The following is a 24,032-nucleotide window of genomic DNA, read 5'->3' as shown; positions in this document are numbered from 1 at the left end:
AGATGGCTTCCCCGTTGATGTAGCAACTGGCTAATACCACCTTCTCTATGCTCGATTTCCTATAGCTTCAAACTGATGAATCCAAGAATACAGAGTTGTGGGATCAAGTTTACCGTTATACTTACTAAAATTCACCTTCTCGTGAAGATGAGTCGAAGAAGTCACAGTGTATTGTCCTTGCATCCAGAAGTGCAAGGTATCGCTCGTTCTCCACATGTCGACGTTGGTCCTCTAGTGCAACAGTGCAGACTACCACTTGTGTTCGAAGCTCTACCTCCCGTATATCTACAATTCATGTAATGCACTCGATTGTTGTGTTAACTCCTCAATGGAGAAAACTGAAGCCTGGAATTGGGAAGGGATCTCAGTGACCACGGGCAAAGGAGAGGGGGGTGTGGAGAGGATGGGTGTTGAGGCTTCTTGAAGAGGTATCAGTTTCTCCAAGGCTTGCATCGAAGCCATACATGCCTACATTTGTTCCCCTTGTCATGCTATCATGCACATAAATTCCCGGAACGTGGCGTTCATCATGTCATCACTGGTGACTTGGCTTCTTGAAGCAGTTGTTGCTATCGAAGAAACAATTTCTATTGGGATTTGGTGCGCTCTCATTGTCAGAATTCACCATAGTGGGAGTGGTCAAGTTTTCCTTGACCGCAACAACACCATCCACTTGTATGTGGGGAACATTTCTGCTCACTTCTGTTGGCTAGAAACCTGTAACATGACTACTTTGCGGAAGTGTGCATTATCTCCATTTTATGGAGTCTTGGGCACTTTTTATCCTAGTCGTAGATGTTTTTTCCCTAGTCGTGAGCTGGTCGGCTGCCTACTTCTGGGCATATATATAGCCGGCATACCCTCACTCCTTTTTCATTGCTTAGCATTATTTGCTGCAGTCCCTCACTCCTTTCTCATTGCTGCAGTCCCTCACATACGAGGCCTTCTCCCCTCTTTCTCGGGACATGTATTCCTTTGGATGATGATATTGAGAGCAAGTTCTCACCTGTGTTTCCTCTCCATCTCTCTCTCTCACTCTCTCTCATGTATTTCCACTTTCCCTTCTTCCACTGCACATTCTATCACAAAAGGGCATCCCGGAATTTTTCCTTCAAATTTACTAATCACTGCTTCCCAGTGAGAAATGTGCCAATTGCCATAAGCTATAGTTTTGATGAAAGCACACATGCCTGCAAGCATTATGGCCCACGGCTGTCGAAGTTGAAAGAAAGTGGGAATCATGGTGGCTATTCTTGCCAAAAGATGATAATGCAGATCGAGTATATTTAATCTACCATGCATTTTAGGAGTGCAAACCAAAGATCTTGTCTATTTCAATGTGATCAAAGGCATCTGTTTGCAAAATGAAATTGTCCCAAGCCTAATGCTCAATATGTAACATATGAGAAAAGCTAGCTGTATTATCTTCCCTTCATGGAGAGTTATTGAAATCTCCACAAACAAAAGCATTTAATAACCAAGGATAGGAATTTAAGAAATTCCAAATCCTTTGCCGTTCATATATCTGGTTTCATCATATGTACATAACCCCATAAACATCTCCATTTATGGAGGATTACAAATACCTTGTACTTGGTATACCTATATACCTACATACATACACATATACATGCACACACAAACATTTTTTCATGCATTAATCCCATCAAGTTCAAATTCATCTAAAATATATATATGGCATATACACGCATATATATTACCCGAGCACACATATATAAAGAGAGAAAGAGATACAGACAGTGTCACAAATGAATCTTCAGTTTTAAAAAACTGCACCATTATCTCTTCCCACCACCCCCGCCAAACAAAATAATAATAATTCTCTGAATTCTCCTAAACAAAGAAAAAGAAAATCAGGTACAAATGTGCAAAAGAAGAGGGGGGAAAAACGGGATTTATGGAGTCAAAATGATCCCAAATGTTATTGACAATAAACAAACCCAAAAGTATGATTTTGCATAGCTACGCATTCATGAATACAAAGTTCAAACATGAGTAGACATGATGGAAACGATGGCACCTGCACTTGGTGCGAAGGGCAATCCAGAAGGCTTGCTGAAGAAGTCTTCACGCAGTAATGTCTTGTGAGTTTTGTCCGGCCAAAACACGAGTAGTGTGGTGGCGGGAAACACAGACTTTCTGTGTAGAATGCTATGGCATCATGGGAAAGAAGCATCTCCATCTCTCTCTCTCTCTCTAATGAGATTGGTTATTCACCCAATTAACCAGCACATTTAAGCTAAGCCAATCGATATATGCAGCACATTATGCATTATGTATATGTATATGTATATATGCATATTTGCATCATCATCATACAAATGGGTAACAATCTAGAGTGCATTCACATGTTCTCATAAATGGGCAGGCAATCAAATGTGTATGATGATGATCATCATCATTATACAAATGGGCAACAATCCGGAGTGCATTCACATGTTCTCTTGAATAGGTGAGCATCAAATGCATGAGTTACATGCAATATTGCCCATCCAAAGCTCTGCCCGTTGAGTTCTCTACTATCAATACTTTTTTGTGCAAAGTGAACCCTCCCTAAACCCCTACACCCTGTTGAAATTTGAGCATAATGATGAGCTATGGTGGATCATACACTAGAATCAACATGATTAACAAAGTGATTAAGAAATGATTAAGACGTAATTAGTGAATAATTAGCAGATAGATTAAGGCATGGATACTCAAAAACCAGCAAATTCTCATTGTGGCTATGCCTCAATTTATAGAGTTTACATCAAGCATCAAATCCCATTGATTTCTCCATGATTCACTCCCATAATATCTCCACCTTTTGCTTGATTCTCTCCACCTCTTCTCTTTTCCCTGATTATCTCCTAGAATATCTTCACACTCCTAAATTCCCTCATGCTACCCATTATTCTCTCCCAGTAGATTCTTCTCACCTTTTCACAGGTTCTTTCACAATTACATCTTCTCTTTTACAGCCTCTATCCAAGAGCTTGTTCCCACACACACCCTATTCACTTGTATTTTCAACACCTCCCCTCAAGTGAATAATCCTAGCACACCTAGACCCTATACCAAGTTTGCCTCCCCTTACTTGGTAGTCCGCGACCAGTGTCTACTCCTCCCCTCAAGTTATCTCAGCACACCTGGACCCTGTATCAAGTTTCTTTCTTACTTGACAGTCCGCGACCAGTGCCTCAAGTCCCTAAACTCCATAGTCCTTGACACTCTCTCTCTCTATGTGTCCAAGGCTACTATAAGTGCCCGCGACCTTGACTAAAGTGCTCACACATACATCTACCACGTGGCCTACATCATCGGTGGCTCAGAGGTGGTTTTACTTTGTTGGGGCAGGTAACATTGGGTTGTGGGGTCTCTCTCTCTTTCTCTCTCTCAGAGATTTTCACATGGCTCCTCACTCTTTGGAGCCTCACATCTTCTCTTGTCTTCAGTCTTCTTGTCGTGGCAGCTTCTCTCCACCACGCGTCCGTCTCTTCTTTCAGTCTTCTCGGGGCAGCTTCTCTTCTTGTGGCAGCTTCTCTTCTCATGTCCATGTCTTCCTTCAGTTTTTCTTCTTGGTGTGGATCCTCTTCTTGGGAAGAGATATTCTTCTTCTTTCATGGTTGGGGCCATGAGCTCGTCCGTCAGGTCTTTTTGCTCCATGTGAGCAACATGTTTCAATGTTTTGCTGACAGTTCCTTTGGGCTTTTTATGTTTATTTTGTATCATTATGCAATGCAAACCCAAATTTATGCGGGAGGTCTTACCTCTTGCCTTATTCTGGACAAGGGCAGTGTCTGTTCCCATTTTTACACTGATGCAATGTGCCCAATACATAATGCGTATAGCATTCATTCTCATGCACATTCCCAAATGCAACTCTGGCTGTGAATAATCTTGATTTTGAGTGAGATTTACAGGCATTAACCAAGGGTTAAATGCAAAATGATGATTTTCACAATTTTATCAGCACAATTTTACCAGAAATTACATTAAATCAAGGGTAACCAATTTGTACGATATGGTTGGAGTATCAAACCAACTCTGATTTGCAATCTGAAGCTCTAGGGATCTGTATCAGATACCTAATGGTTAATTTGAACCCTCAATTGCACCAAAATACAGTGATTAGCACTGATTAATCACTGATTAGCAAATTAATGCTCTGGTTTGTGTGCAGAAAACAGAGTATGCGGGGAGCCCAGATCTGGTGCCTTCCACTTCAAATGAGCTCAAATGCTTTCAAAGGCATCAATAGCAATGAGTCTAGTAGAGGATTAAGCCAAGAAACACAAGATTTGACCAAATAATGAAAGCTTAATCTCTGTTTTACCAAAGTCACCTGCAGATTTGATGAAGAGCTTGGATCTCACTGTAGACTTGATGAAATTGATTTCTGTCTTCACCAGCTTCTAGAGCATGCTTGATTACCCCCGGGGCTAAGAGGAATTAGCTCAATTTGATTTGATGAGCTCAAGATCTGCAGATTACTCCCAGAAACAGGCGCCTGCAAAAATGACGATTTCTCCCTGAATTCTACGCGGTTTGATGCGCCGTCTTGCTGAGCATGAAGCTAAGTGTGTAGGCTAGCTTGTGTTAAAAGGGCAAGACCTAATGTTGACTGTGCATGGAGAATGGAGTCCTCTGGGGGTGAAGAGGAGAAGTGAAAACTCACTAAAAAACTTGATTTTTTGCTAATTACCTACTAATCCTGATTAATCAACTAATGGGGTCATAAACCTGGTTGATTCTAGGCATGGCTCTGATACCATGTTGAAATTTGAGCATAATGATGGGCTATGGTGGATCATACACTAGAATCAACATGATTAACAAAGTGATTAAGAAATGATTAAGACGTAATTAGTGTGTAGGCATGGATACTCAAAAACCAGCAAATTCTCATTATGGCTATGCCTCAATTTATAGAGTTTACATCAAGCATCAAATCCCATTCATTTCTCCATGATTCACTCCCATAATATCTCCACCTTTTGCCTGATTCTCTCCACCTCTTCTCTTTTCCCTGATTATCTCCCAGAATATCTCCACACTCCTAAATTCTCTCATGCTACCCATTATTCTCTCCCAGTAGATTCTTCTCACCTTTTCACAGGTTCTTTCACAATTACATCTTCTCTTTTACAGCCTCTATCCAAGAGCTTGTTCCCACACACACCCTATTCACTTGTATTTTCAACACACCCCTCACCATGCTCTAAGGAGATTTACAAGCCAGGAAATCCTACTCACCCCACAAAGGATTAGAAAACTTGGATCCATCTTCCACAAAAAAGAAAAATAGGAGTAGGGCATCACAAAGAAAAAAAGGATGAGGGCATCACAAAGCAACAAGCATGCTAGTTCACATGTACAATATAAACCTTCATAATATTATATAATATCTGTTGGAATATATCATCTCCAGTGATCTAAATCACCTTTTTTTTCATGCTTGTACTGGTCATTTCATGAGACCCTGCACTGGCATATTTAGCAGATATTGTTTAGGCATTTTCTACCATTTTTTAGGCATTTTATAGCATTTTATACTACTGGACAACTGTCAGCCTGCTCTACACAGCTGCTGTGGGCTGACTAGCTCTCTGGTGGAGGGATATATAAGGGTTGTCACCCCTCCCCTCACTTTCATCTCATTCTTGCAAATCTGCTAGAGGTCATTGGCTAGCAATAGTCTCTTATGCTTGTAAGCACCTACGGTCTTCCCTCGTGCTCAGTTTTAGCAATAATCAACTATTTCTAGCCTTGTATAGTTTGTGCTTTTGGCATACATGTGATGCTCTTTCTTTCATGGTATCAGAGCAAAATGTTGATCTACAAGTAAGAAATTGTTGCGTTTTTCTAATTTGGAGGAAAGGCTTCATCATTGTGTTGTGTTTTTCTACATCTGTACTACTACGTTTTTGCTGTTGGAGGTTGAAGCTCTCTTCTAGGTGTTGAGGACAGGGTTCCATAGAGATTTGTTTTCTCTATTTCTCTTTTCCCACCCTCCCTCCCTTTCTTCTTCCTCTCCTATTAATGTGCACATCTTGAGAGGAGGCTATTTGCTATTTTTTTACAGCCCTCTTTCTTTAGAGAAGGTTTCTTGTCAGAGGACATGGCTTCAGTAGATTTCTCTAGTGTTGCTCCTTCTCCCGTTGATACTCCAACTCCTTCATTGTTGGATCCCCTTTTCCCGCTCTCCAGGTGGTTCCTCTTCCCAATCTTTCTTCTTTGAGTTTCTCTCATCCAAGTCTTGCTCCCACCCCTACCCATATACCATCCTACAATCCTCCCCAAGTTAGTGAAGCTTACAGCAACCAACTATCATACATGGTCTTTCTACACTCAATTATTGCTAGAAGGAGCCGGTGTGTGGATGGCTATCTCCACACCTAACTTGGTGGACCCTACTTTGAGAAGCATATTGGATGCTCAGGCTCATCTTATCATCATCCATTTCATGAATCCATTTATACAGGCATAATTTCTCTCTACCCAAGGTAATGCTATCAAATGTGGACAAAGATCCAGAGGAGGTATGGGAGAGTTTTGACTATGAACATTGCTAAATTGGAGTCAGATTTGGAGAAGCTTACCAATCAATAAGTCAGATAACTTGATTAAGAAGATTGGAGAGTTCACCCGTCCTCAAGCTATAGCTTGAGGAGTATGGGAGCACCATCAACAATCCCATCCATAAACTTCTTGGTAAATTGCCTGCTTCCTTTGATTCTTTTAAGGATAATATTTATTTTGATGATCCTCTCCCCCCTTTTGAGGAAGTCATGAAGTTATCTCCACAAGAAGTGCATGCATCAGGAAAAAGGCAAGTCAGAGTCTACTTTTGTTGCCTCTGACAAAGGGCAAAGGCAAAGGCGGAAAAGGGACCTTCAACAACAACAACAAAAACAAAGGCAAAGGCAAGGGTAAGCAGGATTCAAAGGAGTCCAAGGAAAAAAGTAATGAATGTGATTATTGCGGTAGGATATCACTCATGATGACTCTCGAGTAGCCAAAGCCACGTATAAGGCCCAGGATGCCTCAAAAGCATCTGACAAGGACAACACCAAAGACAAGGGCAAGGACAAAGTTTTAGAGGAGGGATCTGCCAAAGTTGCATACATGCAGTCACAAATTCATCTACTTCTTCACAAGATTCACTCCTTGTGATCACAACGAGATGACTTCTCCAGATAGTGGTGCTTCTGCGCCCACATGAACAATCAAGCCCATATCTTGGAGGACTACTAGACTCTCTCTTCTTCAGTTCGTATCAGCGACAACTCTTCACTTCCTGTCACACCGGTGTTGGTAATGTTTCTTTGGGTTCCTCTGCCACCTTACATGATGTTTTACATGTTCCACGGATTTCCAAAAATCTATTTTCTGTATAGAAAGCTTCTCAAAGTAGAGAGATAAAGACAAAGAATCATGATGATGAACACAATCTTTCATTGTACTTTAAGATCATCTATCTCTATTAGATTTTATGCTTTATGCTTAAAAGGATTATAGTTGTGATACGAAGCGTCATTAATTATTTGGTATAAGTATTGGTATCTAAAATTATAAAGAATAGAATATACTATGACTAAGGTATAAAGATATAATCTATATGTCATTGATAAGACCACACAAAGATCAGACCCATAATACTCCTTGAGGGTAATTTACTCGAAGCTCTCCTTTTTTGGACTCTTAAAGTTGGCTGATAGAGTCGTAGAGTATTGTTGTGCCAAAAATGGGTTAGTGGGTTACTTTGGAACCGAGAACATGGGCTATGATTCTAAAGTCCACCTTGTTGGGTTTCCTTGGTACCAATAATGGGATGTGTCGTGGTTTTGTGGTGCTTATAATGTGCACAAAACTATTGCTATCTTGGCCTTAGTAGTGCGGTGGACACTTTTGATGATAAATTGCACCCTAAACCTTGTCTCTTTGTGGCAATATTTATAGGTGTTTGGCTTGAGGAATTGGCTAGGGCTAGCCTTGAGTTTACCCTTGGGGTTGGCCTTCAACCAAATTTTTTACCAACTTGTCTATGCTCATGTCTTATCTAAGACTTTTTCTAGTGCTAGTCGGACTCCTTTACTCATAGAGGCATTGGATGATGCGTCCCTTGAGGTGGATGGCTTTTATATCCTTATCTTCTTGTTGTAGATTGTCTACTAGGTGTATTGCCTCATGACATCACTCATCAGAGATATAGTGTCTAGACCTATAGAGATGTAGACTTGTAGTGTTTACTATAGGTCTAGACCATATCTAGAGGTGATCATGAAGCCTCTTTCTCTTAAGACCAATCAAAGGTGCAGTGCCTCAACGATGTAGTGTCTAGACCTATAGAGATGTTCATGAAGCCTCTTAATCTCACAAATCGATCACTGAGCAATAAATCATCCAATCTTTTGGTGAAGCTTACATCTCATATGTAGATACTTGGTTTTAGTAATGTAGTCATGCATTGTCTCACCTTCCTCTTTCTTGAGGTTATACATTTACGAAATGGGGCTCATTTAGCTCCATTGGATGAGAACAATAAAGGTGTGTCTTAAGACCTCACATTACTCATTTTTACATGGGTTTAGAGACCTAAACCACTGGCCTACTTTACCTTCAAGGTAAAGTCCAAATGAGTAGATTTTGGTGGGATTGTCAATCCTACCCATGTCTTCACACACGATCAAAATTTTATAGGTAATGAATGGGATCTCTAGTTTTATCAATTTTGGCCATCATCCTTGAGATGTGTATTGGCTTGGTTTTAGCCATTTTTCATCCTCTAGGTGCTATGTTTATTGTAACCCCCCTTCCCATTTCAAACACCATTCTAAGCATATTTTCTGCATATTCACTTGAAGTGGAATGTAAGGATTTGAAAGGTTGTGTAAAACCCTCTATCCCAGGGTTTAGAATTTCTTATCCCATAGAGTTAGGGATATGTGGTTTTCTAATGGCACTTGCCTTACACTCGTCTTGCTTTGTGGCTACTATAGGCTTGCTACTGTTGTAGTAGTTAAGAACATGTTATGTGATTAATCCTGTGGATCCCTTAGGTTTAAGGTAGTCCTAAACATAGGCTCTTTATCTTTGGTTTGAGGTAGTCCTAAACATAGGCTCTTTATCTTTGGTTTGAGGTAGTCCTAGACATTGGATCTTTACCTTAGTTTTGAGGTAGCCCTAGATATTTGCTCCTTACCCTTCCTCACGTTCCTTGTTCCTTATCCGAATAAAGAGGAAGTGAAACTAAACCAACACTTATTAATAGAGTGTGCTACACTATTAAGACAAGATACCTTTATATCTACCTCAAGCAAGGATTTTTGGTAAGAAATGAGCTAACTAAATATATACGTGAGAGGAAGGAGGAATAGTGGAACCCTTGGAAATGGGAGCCACCATGGTCCCCCAAGCCTCACATTCAACAATTGGCTAAATAAATAAATAAATAGAGGTGTGGTTTGATGCACTATAGTTAACTTTGTATTATCGATTCTAACAATTGGTCTAGATTGGGTTCATTTCTAACAATTAGTCCAAATCGAGTTCGTATCAAAGGGTTGTACCTTGGTGAAATCACCTCTAGTGTGCTTCTTGAAGCATGTTTGAAAATGAATTCAAACACTTTTATTCTTACAAAAAAATAAAAGTTTTTTTTAAGTTTGACTTTTTTTGGTTCTTTTGTCCTCTTATTTTCTTAAGTTAAAAAATCTAGGCTCATATCTTTAGGCTCACGGTTATAAACTCATACCTTTAGGCTCATGGCTATAGGCTCATGCCTATAGGCTTATGTGTATAGGGTCATCCCTCTAGACTCATGTCTGGCAGATTCATGCCTCTAGACTCACGTTTGGCAACAGACCTACATAATTTTTATATGAAATAAGCTCACATGAGTCTGATGAGTTAGATTCATGTCATGCATGGAAGACTCACTCGTTTAGGCTCAGCTTGTAAGCTCACATATTTGGACTCATAGATATAGGTTCATGCTTGGAGACTCACATCTATAGGCTTATGCCTTTTTTGTATGAACTAAGCTAATGGATTTGTTTTTTATGAAATAGGCCTATAACATAGTTGGTGAGCATTTATTAAGTAATAATTACAATTTTAATGCCCCAATAATTATAAAGGACAAGAATTTTCCTTTAAAATTGTACCTGTGTATGATAGGAAAATATTTATAAGACACGGGTAGATGTGTCTTTACAATTCTTCAAGGCTCTTTTTTGATTTCATGGTATAATATTAGGTTTACCTTCCAATCATGTCTGTTGACTCATGCTTCTGCACTCATGGCGTTCATGTCTCCAGGCTCACATCTCTAGGCTCACATATGCTGACTTGTATCTTTTTTCACAAGATTGTGGGCTTATGTCTCCCAACCTGAGAGATGGTCATGTCTTCAGACTCATGTATGCTAACTCACGGCTCATGTATGCTGACTCTCTAGGATCATGTCTCTAGGCTCACATATGTTGACTCATGGCTCACATTTCTAGGCTTAAATATGTTGACTTAAATATTTTTTCAAAAGATTGTTGGCTTATGTCTCCCAAACCGAGAGATGGTTTGGTCTAGTTTTTGGAGTTTTTTGAGGTTTTTTTTGACTTGATGGGGGTGATTAAGGTTATTAATCCTATTTATGGTGATTTTTTTAAATTATGTTTATTACTTTTACATGTTTCTAATTTTAATAATTCATGAAAAAATATAAAATGTAATTAACTTTTCCACCCTAATACACACTTATAATGGAGCTAAAAACTTATGTTTTTGAAGTAGATTCCACTCCTAATCATAATTGCCAAGCTATTTCTTAGCTTAATGTTACAAGGTCAAAGCCTTGTGTGTATCAAAGTCATGGAAAACACCCTTGTGGGTGTCGAAATCATGTAAAAGACCAATGCAATTCAGGGTTTCCATTGCTAGCAATGGATTGATGTGGCTATCATTTGACCTCCTTTTGCTATCTGAGTGGATGTCCTCACCCTTCCACTAGGCCAACAGGGACTTCATCAATGTGACTTTGCCTTTACATTAGCAGTTCGGCATATGGTGAAGAACTTTATGCATATACTTTCGTAAGACTAGTAATAGTGGCTTGGCCATTTTTAAGTTTTAGCTAGCCTAGTGTGAAAACTAGTGGGCTACTTTTATACAAATCAATTTTGACAGTAAGAAAGACACATTGTAATAGAATACTTGTGAGGTTTCCTTCTTATCCCTTCTTCTCTACTCTTGCTTACATGTGTTCTATTGGATTCTTGCATGCTATGCTTGAATAGGTTGCTCCCTCTTGTTTTCTCCATCTGCCTACGAGGAGGACCAACCTAGGGCTTAGGTCCATTCTTCTATCTATTCCAAGCTATTGGGATCATTGAATATTACATGATGTTTATTAGGAGGTGACATTCTAAAAAACATACAGTTTTAGATCTTTGGATGTGTTTAGTTTATTGTTTTTATTTCTTTTTGAAGCTTATTTGCATTAGGACATTCTAGTGCACATATTTTTAGTTTGTTGTTTTTTATTTCTTTTTGAAGCTTATTTACATTAGGACATTCTAGTTGCATATCTTAAAAGCTGTGCTCTGTTTTCTTTTCTGTAACTAGTTTGTGAGCCAATACATCTTTTATTTTTCATGGCTTATTAACACCGTAAGATTCCTCCCCCACCCCCTTTTTGATGTCTAGTATCTTTCCCTGTAATCAATCCCTCTTCAGAAATATAAAGACCTTGTTTCTATCTATTTTAGCCTAGAGAGAGAAAAATATTCTAGAGAGAGAATATTCAGATTTTGAATATTTTTGGATAGAAAAATATCTCTTCTAATTCAGATGAGTTCCCCTGAAACAGAAATTCAAAAAGAATTTTCCAATGTGCAATTGGAATTAATTGAAAATAGGTATAAAGAACCTTAGCCTAAGGGTCTAGATTTTCAGAAATCTTTAAGGTTCCTATGGACCAATAGCATCAATCCATGTGTAGGGAGGAGATAAATCCAACTTGTAAAAAGAAAATACCCAAAAATGAGTAAATGCTCACATGAGGTGAAGAGTTGAAAATGTACAAGGTTTATTAGTAAAAAACTATGTGCAATATTAAAAATATGAGATATTTTGGGTATAATGATTTTATTATGACACATATGTAAGGAAGGGGAGTCCCTTAAATGCTCACATAAGATGAAGAGTTGAAAATGTACAAGGTTTATTAGTAAAAAACTATGAGCAATATTAAAAATATGAGATATTTTGGGTATCCAAAAATGAGTAAATGCTCACATAAGATGAAGAGTTGAAAATGTACAAGGTTTATTAGTAAAAAACTATGAGTAATATTAAAATGATTCCATTATGACACATATGTAAGGAAGGGGAGTTCTTTAAAGGAGGTGCATATTTCACATAAGATGAAGAGTTGAAAATGTACAAGGTTTATTAGTAAAAAAACTATGAGCAATATTAAAATGATTCCATTATGACACATATGTAAGGAAGGGGAGTTCTTTAAAGGAGGTGCATATTTCACATGCTTGAATGAGTTTTAAACTCATAAAAATTGAGATATTTCATCTCTCCTCTCTCCTCATTCAAGTCTAGTTCCAAAAAGTTAGCTTAACTGACCTAAAAATGATCAAATATTGACCAAACTGATTTAGAAAATTCTAGAATCAGTTTGTTTGGTTAGGAGCTCAATTTTTCCTATAAATAGAAGCCTCTCCCTTGTTGAAAAATATATAGTGTTTATGCATCGTTACTCTACTCCACCTAAGCCAAGAACTGTGAATTCATTTAATAATTCACTAGTTTTTGGATCTTCCCTCTTTCTTCAATCCCCATTAGTGGCTCCATCAACATACTTAACCAATTGATTGGTTGGGGGCCTCTACCGTGAACAAAGAATCAAGCAATTTGTAAGGTAATTAGTGAATATTTATCTTTTCTATAATTTCTCAATGTTTCTCTCTTCTCAACCCCTCTCAAGCTTGAGAAGCTTAATTGGTATGGTTTTTTAAATGCTATTAAAGTTAATTGGTGAATAGTAGTGAAGAGTTACATAATTTAATAAATGCTATTGAAGTTAATTTTTATTTATGTTTAAATTCTAATGGTTTTTATGTAATTTCTCTCTCTCACTCAAGAAATGGTCATACTCATGACCCATTCTCAATCCAAATGAAGCTTTTCATAAAGCTTTTCCTTAATCCAAGATTAAGCTATGCTTGAGGCCAAATTAATGGCTTTTTTCTATGCTTTTAGTTATGCATATTGATGATTCAATCCATTATAGATTAATGATCCAATTAGAGATCATTTTAATTATTTCCTTAATGATAAGCTTTATCCCTTAGAAAAATTTGAGATTTATCAGTCATAGCAGCGGAGCTATGGTAAAATTTTTATAAAAAGTATGCATAAAATAATTTCATTCAAAGCATAAAAAGAGGACTTCCTACTATATTCTAGGAATTATCATCCTAGATTAATTAAAAGAATTTCATTATAATCATGGAGAAATTGAATTTTAATATCATGCATAAAGGATAACTTTTTTTATATCAAAAGTGTTACTTTTATCATTTTTAATTTTCATGCATAGAAGTATGCATAAAGGATAATTTTTTTATATCAAAAGTGTTACTTTTATCATATTGGATTTCATAGAGGTATGCATAAAAGTTGAATATTTTATTATAAAAGTGTTACTTTTAACATAATTGAATTTCATGCATAGAGGTATGCATAAAAGATATGGGAAGTGATAAAATATGATAAGATGCATGTGGATGTGGATATGGATGTGTATGTATGAATGTGGATATGGGATGTGGATGTATAAATGAGGATGATAAGCTTGTAGATGTGGATGTATGGATGTGAATGTGGATGTGGATGTGGATGTATGAATGTGGATGTATGGATGTGAATGAGGATGTGGATGTATGGATGTATGAATGTGGATGTGGATGTATGGATGTATGAATGTGGATGTATGGATGTGAATGAGGATGTAGATGTGGATGCATGGATGTAAATGTGGATGTGGATGTATGGATGTATGCATGTAGATGTGGATGCATGAATGTGGATGTATGGATGTGAATGAGCATATAGATGTGGATGTATGGATGTGAATGTGCATGTAGATATGGATGTATATATGTGAATGGGAATGTGGATGTGGATGTGGATATATGTATGCATGTGGATGTGGATATGGATGCGTATGTATGAATGTGGATATGGGATGTGGATGTATAAATGAGGATGTGAAAATGGAGTTAAGCATGTAGATGTGGATGCATGGATGTAAATGTGGATGTGGATGTATGGATGTATACATGTAGATGTGGATGCATGAATGTGGATGTATGGATGTGAATGAGCATATAGATGTGGATGTATGGATGTGAATGTGCATGTAGATATGGATGTATATATGTGAATGGGAATGTGGATGTGGATATATGTATGCATGTGGATGTGGATATGGATGCATATGTATGAATGTGGATATGGGATGTGGATGTATAAATGAGGATGTGAAAATGGAGATAAGCATGTAGATGTGGATGCATGAATGTGGATGTATGGATGTGAATGAGGATATAGATGTGGATGTATGGATGAAATGTGCATGTAGATATGGATGTATAGATGTGAATGGAAATGTGGATGTGGATGTGGATGTGGATGTATGTATGTATGTATGTGGATGTGGATGTATGAATGAGGACGTGATAATGAATGTATGCATGTGGATGTGGATATGGATGTGTATGTATGAATGCGGATATGGATGTGGATATGGGTGTGTATGTATGAATGTGGATATGGGATGTATAAATGAGGATGTGAAAATGGAGTTAAGCATGTAGATGTGGATGTATGTATGTATGTGGATGTGGATGTATGAATGAGGACGTGATAGTGGATGTATGCATGTGGATGTACGGATGTGGATGTGGATGTATGGATGTGGATATGGATGTGTATGTATGAATGTGGATATGGGATGTGGATGTATAAATGAGGATGTGAAAATGGAGGTAAGCATGTAGATGTGGATGTATGGATGTGAATGTGGATGTGGATGTGGATGTGGATGTATGGATGTGAATATATGATATGTGATGTGAAGGAATCTGAAGTGAAGATATGGAAAATGATGTGATTGGATGAGTACACATATAAATGGAATGTGGAATAAGTAATGTGGATTATATGAGGGATAATGTGGAAAAATGAGAGTTAATATAGAAATTGTATTTGTAAACTGTTTGTAAATGCTGTTTGTAAATGGCTGTTTTATGTCAAGAATGCTGGGAAAGCATTTTGACCGTCTTGTGATTAAGGTCGTGGAGACCTAACTGATAAAGTTGCAACTGCTGACGGAGAGTCAATGGAGGACGTCTCGCGTAGCAAGGTCGGCCGAGGTCTTGACCAGCCTCGGTTCGATTAAAATGGTGAGCTTCCGGTACGGTGGATGAGGGACCAAGGAAGCGGCCTATGAGTGAAGCGCTAGGTCACCTGCGAAGGATCCTAGAGGGTGCTGACCATACGATGCTCGGGCTCTGGGTCGCCCAGGATACCCACGCGTGCGTCGAGGAAGATATTGGAATAAGGAGTAAGAGTTGTTTTCTGGAACCGGGCATGGATCTGGTTGACTGACCTTGCTGGTCCTCAACGGATGAGTCCATGGCTCTTTTATATGGATCTGTTGGTTGATCTTGCTGATCTTCAACGAGAGTCCATCTTGATAAGTGATTATATTGTTGAGTATTATGGGCTAGGAACTATTGAAACGGCCCCTGTGTGGACAGGTGGTGAGCGTTCTAGTTGCCAATGATGCCATAGATACTCTGATGAAGGAATGATGGGAAATTATGAATCAACTGGATAAATTGGGAGATTGTGATCAGTGGTACTATGGTTTCATTAAAGGATTGTTTTAAAGTTAGCTGATGCTAAGAAAAAGGCAATTTTCATATTGGGTGTGTAAGTGGTGTGGCTAGTTTTATGTTTGCATGAAATTCCGGCTAGGGGGCCTTGGAACTCTTTTCCTTGGTACTCGGGACAAAACCTAACCAAATTCCAAATTGGATCCCATCACTACAGTGGTTGGGCGGTTGGCTAACCCATGGGATCGGATGGGGTTAGGCTGGACTGATGGATCCGTAAATCGAGACTCAATTTCTGTTATTACGATAGATAAAGTAAATCCCGGATAGTAATTGTTCTATGGATAGGAATCAACGGCTGTGCCTCCTTGGTGGGGAAAAAAGCGTTGATCCCAATGATCCAAGTGCAAGTTTCTTCCTTGATCTGACCAAGTATCTTTATAGATGCAGTCGGATCTGTTTGATCAGTAAGGGTTTTGACTACGTTAGAGTAAAAATTATCCTGGAGGAATCGCCCGTGCTTTCCGGATAAGGGAAGTTTTTCCGGGTCTGGTTTTGGAAAAACCGACGGATTAGTCTTTTGTCCGGATATCCGTGGACGAGGCTCCGAGTGTGGGACCCTGCCTCGCGCAAGAAGTGCTACTTCCGCTGCTAGTACCCCGAATCCGTTGCGCGGTGGGAACAGGGATCTCACAGTTGGTATCAGAGCATTTGGTTAATAAAGATCAACTGAGAAGACAAATATGTCAAAAATTTATCAAGAAGCACAAAAAGGTTGTAATTGTGTGATATAAGTCATACAATTTGATATTCAAACTAAAATTCGTAATTTGGTAATTGGGTCTTCAGATAGAAGTACCGCAATTATATAGAATCCCTGACTTGCTTGAGGCCTAGACATGATGGTATTTACCTTATAATTCCAAGAGCCACGACTACCCGTATATACCGAGAGTATACTGCAGCTCTTTACTGACAGTATATACGAGTAAATCTAAGACTTGAAATTATAAGCGTTAATGCTATCCAGATGATGAATTCGAATGTGGTTGATATGATTTTTAATTCTGTTTGAGAATTGATGAATTGAATTGGATTCTGATTGAAAATTCTGATTGAAAAATGATGATTTTTGAAATTAGTTGAAATATAAAAATCTGAACAAAACCACAATGAGGATGAATGGGACGAGTCCCAGTGATGATATTCATAACTGGAATGATGATAATGAATTCAGCAAATCACTATGAGATTAGTGGGTTGTGCTGTCAAATTGTTACTGTTAACACTTGATCAGTAGATCAAGTTAAGGGATGACAAATTGAGAACTTGCTTGACTGAAATTCCCGTGGAGGAATGTTCAGAAGGAAATTTTTCGGTCTAATGGACCATTATCATGTTAAAGATATGAATGATATGATCTGAATATTAATGATGAGTTCTATATAAGGGATATTTATCCCAGTGTTCTGTTGGGTTGACCAGAATATAAGGAACCCCAAAATAAAATTGGATGTTAAGAAAAAGAGTTGTCCTCTACCTTGCGAGATGAGGACATCTCGCACTTTTTAAGTGGGGTAGAATGTAAGATTCCTCCCCAGCCTTCGAGGTATACAGGAGTAAGAATCTCCCTTTCTGATCTTATAATTATTCCCTCTCTAAAATAAAAGAAAGTTCTGTTTAACAAAGGAAGACCCTTTTCCTAGAATACTTCTCAAGAGTCCCACCTGTTTTAAGGATTCAGAACAATGAGTTCAGAAGTGAGAATCGATGTTTTGGATATCAAGGTTTTGGTCTTCATTCGAGTACGGCCCAAAAGAAGTTCTTTATCTCTTGGGGAGTATATGAAGTTATCCCCCAAATATTGTGAGCCTTATATCTGAATTCAATGAAAGTAGGTGACTTAGCCTACAAGCTTCTTTTATCTCTTCATCTCAAAATTCTTAATGACTTCTATAGAAAAATGTGTCAAACCCAAATCATGGAAAGACGGTAAAACTTCAGTGGCAAGTTACCGTTGGCTTCTAGGTTACGCTAGCTCCTTCCTTTATATAAGTCGTAACTTTTACTTGTCGCTCACAGTAATCTTACTCCCATCAATCTCCTTTCTTTCTTGATCTCCTTCATGGCTTGGCAACAGGAATTAGTTTTATCCCTGATGATTTCTCACCTTCAAGACGCAAGAGAGTCTGTGAAGAAAGACTTTATAGAACAGTATGAGCGCTCACTTTTTCCTCACCTAGGAACTTCTGTAGCGCAGACCAAATGGCGGACCTATCAAAACATAACTAGGGTAACACCCTGGGGTCAGCAGCACTTTCGTAACAATGTCCGCTTGGCCATGGTTATTGAAGCTTTGGGTTTGGGTCCCCGATACTACTGTGTCATGAGATCAAGGCATCTTGGGTTTTCTGAGCGGGTCTTCTTACTGGCATGTTTTCTTCCTCATGAGAAGATATGCCTTTATCCCGTTTTTGGCTTGCCTCTCAGAGGTCCTTTTGTTAGATCACCTCATACCACTGAGATAGGTGCAGCAATAACCAACAGAATTATTCCCATAGATGAGTTACCTTATACTTGTGCAGCTTGTGAGGACTGCTTCTGTGATCATATGATGGACGGGCTTATGGAAGTGTAAAGAGTTCTTCTATCTTTACTGTATAAGTTTCGAGAATGAATAAAGTTTAAATCTTGTTCTTATTTTGAATCTTGCTCTCTTTAAGACGTTTCTTGGTGGTTAATCTTGATTAAAATTTTTCTCTAAGTCTCATATTCGTGCATCTTGCGAAATTATCCCAGTTTGCGAGATGAGGACATCTCGCATTTTTTAAGTGGGGTAGAATGTAAGATTCCTCCCCCACCCCCTTTTTGATGTCTAGTATCTTTCCCTGTAATCAATCCCTCTTCAGAAATATAAAGACCTTGTTTCTATCTATTTTAGCCTAGAGAGAGAAAAATATTCTAGAGAGAGAATATTCAGATTTTGAATATTTTTGGATAGAAAAATATCTCTTCTAATTCAGATGAGTTCCCCTGAAACAGAAATTCAAAAAGAATTTTCCAATGTGCAATTGGAATTAATTGAAAATAGGTATAAAGAACCTTAGCCTAAGGGTCTAGATTTTCAGAAATCTTTAAGGTTCCTATGGACCAATAGCATCAATCCATGTGTAGGGAGGAGATAAATCCAACTTGTAAAAAGAAAATACCCAAAAATGAGTAAATGCTCACATGAGGTGAAGAGTTGAAAATGTACAAGGTTTATTAGTAAAAAACTATGTGCAATATTAAAAATATGAGATATTTTGGGTATAATGATTTTATTATGACACATATGTAAGGAAGGGGAGTCCCTTAAATGCTCACATAAGATGAAGAGTTGAAAATGTACAAGGTTTATTAGTAAAAAACTATGAGCAATATTAAAAATATGAGATATTTTGGGTATCCAAAAATGAGTAAATGCTCACATAAGATGAAGAGTTGAAAATGTACAAGGTTTATTAGTAAAAAACTATGAGTAATATTAAAATGATTCCATTATGACACATATGTAAGGAAGGGGAGTTCTTTAAAGGAGGTGCATATTTCACATAAGATGAAGAGTTGAAAATGTACAAGGTTTATTAGTAAAAAAACTATGAGCAATATTAAAATGATTCCATTATGACACATATGTAAGGAAGGGGAGTTCTTTAAAGGAGGTGCATATTTCACATGCTTGAATGAGTTTTAAACTCATAAAAATTGAGATATTTCATCTCTCCTCTCTCCTCATTCAAGTCTAGTTCCAAAAAGTTAGCTTAACTGACCTAAAAATGATCAAATATTGACCAAACTGATTTAGAAAATTCTAGAATCAGTTTGTTTGGTTAGGAGCTCAATTTTTCCTATAAATAGAAGCCTCTCCCTTGTTGAAAAATATATAGTGTTTATGCATCGTTACTCTACTCCACCTAAGCCAAGAACTGTGAATTCATTTAATAATTCACTAGTTTTTGGATCTTCCCTCTTTCTTCAATCCCCATTAGTGGCTCCATCAACATACTTAACCAATTGATTGGTTGGGGGCCTCTACCGTGAACAAAGAATCAAGCAATTTGTAAGGTAATTAGTGAATATTTATCTTTTCTATAATTTCTCAATGTTTCTCTCTTCTCAACCCCTCTCAAGCTTGAGAAGCTTAATTGGTATGGTTTTTTAAATGCTATTAAAGTTAATTGGTGAATAGTAGTGAAGAGTTACATAATTTAATAAATGCTATTGAAGTTAATTTTTATTTATGTTTAAATTCTAATGGTTTTTATGTAATTTCTCTCTCTCACTCAAGAAATGGTCATACTCATGACCCATTCTCAATCCAAATGAAGCTTTTCATAAAGCTTTTCCTTAATCCAAGATTAAGCTATGCTTGAGGCCAAATTAATGGCTTTTTTCTATGCTTTTAGTTATGCATATTGATGATTCAATCCATTATAGATTAATGATCCAATTAGAGATCATTTTAATTATTTCCTTAATGATAAGCTTTATCCCTTAGAAAAATTTGAGATTTATCAGTCATAGCAGCGGAGCTATGGTAAAATTTTTATAAAAAGTATGCATAAAATAATTTCATTCAAAGCATAAAAAGAGGACTTCCTACTATATTCTAGGAATTATCATCCTAGATTAATTAAAAGAATTTCATTATAATCATGGAGAAATTGAATTTTAATATCATGCATAAAGGATAACTTTTTTTATATCAAAAGTGTTACTTTTATCATTTTTAATTTTCATGCATAGAAGTATGCATAAAGGATAATTTTTTTATATCAAAAGTGTTACTTTTATCATATTGGATTTCATAGAGGTATGCATAAAAGTTGAATATTTTATTATAAAAGTGTTACTTTTAACATAATTGAATTTCATGCATAGAGGTATGCATAAAAGATATGGGAAGTGATAAAATATGATAAGATGCATGTGGATGTGGATATGGATGTGTATGTATGAATGTGGATATGGGATGTGGATGTATAAATGAGGATGATAAGCTTGTAGATGTGGATGTATGGATGTGAATGTGGATGTGGATGTGGATGTATGAATGTGGATGTATGGATGTGAATGAGGATGTGGATGTATGGATGTATGAATGTGGATGTGGATGTATGGATGTATGAATGTGGATGTATGGATGTGAATGAGGATGTAGATGTGGATGCATGGATGTAAATGTGGATGTGGATGTATGGATGTATGCATGTAGATGTGGATGCATGAATGTGGATGTATGGATGTGAATGAGCATATAGATGTGGATGTATGGATGTGAATGTGCATGTAGATATGGATGTATATATGTGAATGGGAATGTGGATGTGGATGTGGATATATGTATGCATGTGGATGTGGATATGGATGCGTATGTATGAATGTGGATATGGGATGTGGATGTATAAATGAGGATGTGAAAATGGAGTTAAGCATGTAGATGTGGATGCATGGATGTAAATGTGGATGTGGATGTATGGATGTATACATGTAGATGTGGATGCATGAATGTGGATGTATGGATGTGAATGAGCATATAGATGTGGATGTATGGATGTGAATGTGCATGTAGATATGGATGTATATATGTGAATGGGAATGTGGATGTGGATATATGTATGCATGTGGATGTGGATATGGATGCATATGTATGAATGTGGATATGGGATGTGGATGTATAAATGAGGATGTGAAAATGGAGATAAGCATGTAGATGTGGATGCATGAATGTGGATGTATGGATGTGAATGAGGATATAGATGTGGATGTATGGATGAAATGTGCATGTAGATATGGATGTATAGATGTGAATGGAAATGTGGATGTGGATGTGGATGTGGATGTATGTATGTATGTATGTGGATGTGGATGTATGAATGAGGACGTGATAATGAATGTATGCATGTGGATGTGGATATGGATGTGTATGTATGAATGCGGATATGGATGTGGATATGGGTGTGTATGTATGAATGTGGATATGGGATGTATAAATGAGGATGTGAAAATGGAGTTAAGCATGTAGATGTGGATGTATGTATGTATGTGGATGTGGATGTATGAATGAGGACGTGATAGTGGATGTATGCATGTGGATGTACGGATGTGGATGTGGATGTATGGATGTGGATATGGATGTGTATGTATGAATGTGGATATGGGATGTGGATGTATAAATGAGGATGTGAAAATGGAGGTAAGCATGTAGATGTGGATGTATGGATGTGAATGTGGATGTGGATGTGGATGTGGATGTATGGATGTGAATATATGATATGTGATGTGAAGGAATCTGAAGTGAAGATATGGAAAATGATGTGATTGGATGAGTACACATATAAATGGAATGTGGAATAAGTAATGTGGATTATATGAGGGATAATGTGGAAAAATGAGAGTTAATATAGAAATTGTATTTGTAAACTGTTTGTAAATGCTGTTTGTAAATGGCTGTTTTATGTCAAGAATGCTGGGAAAGCATTTTGACCGTCTTGTGATTAAGGTCGTGGAGACCTAACTGATAAAGTTGCAACTGCTGACGGAGAGTCAATGGAGGACGTCTCGCGTAGCAAGGTCGGCCGAGGTCTTGACCAGCCTCGGTTCGATTAAAATGGTGAGCTTCCGGTACGGTGGATGAGGGACCAAGGAAGCGGCCTATGAGTGAAGCGCTAGGTCACCTGCGAAGGATCCTAGAGGGTGCTGACCATACGGTGCTCGGGCTCTGGGTCGCCCAGGATACCCACGCGTGCGTCGAGGAAGATATTGGAATAAGGAGTAAGAGTTGTTTTCTGGAACCGGGCATGGATCTGGTTGACTGACCTTGCTGGTCCTCAACGGATGAGTCCATGGCTCTTTTATATGGATCTGTTGGTTGATCTTGCTGATCTTCAACGAGAGTCCATCTTGATAAGTGATTATATTGTTGAGTATTATGGGCTAGGAACTATTGAAACGGCCCCTGTGTGGACAGGTGGTGAGCGTTCTAGTTGCCAATGATGCCATAGATACTCTGATGAAGGAATGATGGGAAATTATGAATCAACTGGATAAATTGGGAGATTGTGATCAGTGGTACTATGGTTTCATTAAAGGATTGTTTTAAAGTTAGCTGATGCTAAGAAAAAGGCAATTTTCATATTGGGTGTGTAAGTGGTGTGGCTAGTTTTATGTTTGCATGAAATTCCGGCTAGGGGGCCTTGGAACTCTTTTCCTTGGTACCCGGGACAAAACCTAACCAAATTCCAAATTGGATCCCATCACTACAGTGGTTGGGCGGTTGGCTAACCCATGGGATCGGATGGGGTTAGGCTGGACTGATGGATCCGTAAATCGAGACTCAATTTCTGTTATTACGATAGATAAAGTAAATCCCGGATAGTAATTGTTCTATGGATAGGAATCAACGGCTGTGCCTCCTTGGTGGGGAAAAAAGCGTTGATCCCAATGATCCAAGTGCAAGTTTCTTCCTTGATCTGACCAAGTATCTTTATAGATGCAGTCGGATCTGTTTGATCAGTAAGGGTTTTGACTACGTTAGAGTAAAAATTATCCTGGAGGAATCGCCCGTGCTTTCCGGATAAGGGAAGTTTTTCCGGGTCTGGTTTTGGAAAAACCGACGGATTAGTCTTTTGTCCGGATATCCGTGGACGAGGCTCCGAGTGTGGGACCCTGCCTCGCGCAAGAAGTGCTACTTCCGCTGCTAGTACCCCGAATCCGTTGCGCGGTGGGAACAGGGATCTCACAGTTGGTATCAGAGCATTTGGTTAATAAAGATCAACTGAGAAGACAAATATGTCAAAAATTTATCAAGAAGCACAAAAAGGTTGTAATTGTGTGATATAAGTCATACAATTTGATATTCAAACTAAAATTCGTAATTTGGTAATTGGGTCTTCAGATAGAAGTACCGCAATTATATAGAATCCCTGACTTGCTTGAGGCCTAGACATGATGGTATTTACCTTATAATTCCAAGAGCCACGACTACCCGTATATACCGAGAGTATACTGCAGCTCTTTACTGACAGTATATACGAGTAAATCTAAGACTTGAAATTATAAGCGTTAATG

Source organism: Cibotium barometz, chromosome 13 (genome assembly GCF_041138505.1).
Source record: "Cibotium barometz isolate CiBa-2024 chromosome 13, ASM4113850v1, whole genome shotgun sequence".
In the NCBI taxonomy this organism is placed as follows: Eukaryota; Viridiplantae; Streptophyta; class Polypodiopsida; order Cyatheales; family Cibotiaceae; genus Cibotium; species Cibotium barometz.
The sequence above is the reverse complement of the archived record's forward strand: the minus strand, read 5'-3'. Positions refer to the sequence as shown.